The sequence below is a fragment of the Echinops telfairi genome, unplaced genomic scaffold (genome assembly GCF_000313985.2).
Source record: "Echinops telfairi isolate 266 unplaced genomic scaffold, ASM31398v2 ScPeMD7_7469;HRSCAF=8507_0, whole genome shotgun sequence".
In the NCBI taxonomy this organism is placed as follows: Eukaryota; Metazoa; Chordata; class Mammalia; order Afrosoricida; family Tenrecidae; genus Echinops; species Echinops telfairi.
In genome coordinates this window covers 53887717-53888979 of record NW_022111372.1, presented here as the reverse complement: position 1 = coordinate 53888979, position 1263 = coordinate 53887717, and the positions used below count along the sequence as shown (strand labels likewise).

Here is a 1263-nt window from a genome sequence, read left to right as displayed (position 1 = left end):
GGAGGAAGAGAGGGTGCCCCGAGCCTTCTCAGACAAACTCGCTGACTCTTAGCCCCCCGCGCGGTGGGTTTCCAAGACCTTGGACCAGTAGAAAGCCCCAGCTCTCTCCCGCGGAGCTGCTGGTGGTTTGAAACTGCTGACCTTGGAGTTAGCAGCCCAATGCATAATGAAACAGCCTGCTAGGCCACCAGGGTTCCCCAGAAGCAGAGAGCCAGGTTCAGTCAGTAAATATCCACCCAGGACCTACTAAGTAGCAATAGGAGCCTTGGTGGTGCAGTGGATTACACATTGGGCTGCTCTCCTCAAGGTCAGCAGTTCAAATCCACCAGGCACACTCCTTGAGAGAAAGATGAGGCTTTCTATAACAGAGATGTGGGTGAGGGGAGACAGTGGACAGTGTAAGATACAAAATAATAATAACAACATATACTTGATCAAGGGTTCATGAGGGTGGGAGGGGAAAGGGGATGAGCTTATCTCAAGGGCTTAATTAGAAAGAGAGTGTTTTGGAAATGACAGTGGCAGCACGTACAAAAGATACAGTTGACGTATGGAATGTTATAAGAGCTGCAAAAGTTACCAATAAAATGATTTTTTTAAAATATAAAAATAAAGACTTACCCTTTCAGAAACCCAGAGGGGCAGTTAGTTCTGTCCTGTCCCAGTGGGTCACTATGAGCCAGAATGGACTCGATGACAGTGAGTTTGAGTTTTAATATGTATCAATAACACAGCAGTAGAATTCTTGTCTTCCTTGCAGGTGTGAAGACCAGTGAAGACCAACAGAGGCGTGGCTCTGCTCCCACAGTGATCCATCCCCAGCTGGTTGGGGAGAGGATGATCTATCAGTGTTATTCGGGTGGTATGTGTTTCCGGCCACAGGAGCACAGCAGGGGGACTGAAGCCAGCTGGGGTCTGAATGTATGTGAGTAGTTGAGTGTGGGAAGGAGTGGGGCTGGGAGGGAGGCAGGCTCCTGGCGGCAATATGGCCTGTAACAAGTCTGGTGTGGAAGAGCCCAGAAAGGCAGGCCTCGAGTGGTAGGAGGGATTTTTATCTTTTATTCCTTCTATTAAAAAACTTCAGCAGCACACATAGTAAAATAGGGACGATCCAGAGATTAGCATGGCCTCTGCGCAAGGAGCATCTGCAAACTCGTGAAGCGTTCTATCTTTTTTTTTTAACATTTTATTAGGGGCTCATACAACTGTTATCCCAATCCATACACACATCAATTGTGTAAAGCGCATTTGTACATCGTTTCT

The 1263-nt window shown here is 47.4% G+C and overlaps 1 pseudogene; it reads left to right on the top strand.

The window, feature by feature from the left end:
• Positions 1-1075: 1075 nt before the first annotated feature.
• LOC115873614 lies at positions 1076-1175 on the top strand (annotated as a pseudogene).
• Positions 1176-1263: the final 88 nt, after the last annotated feature.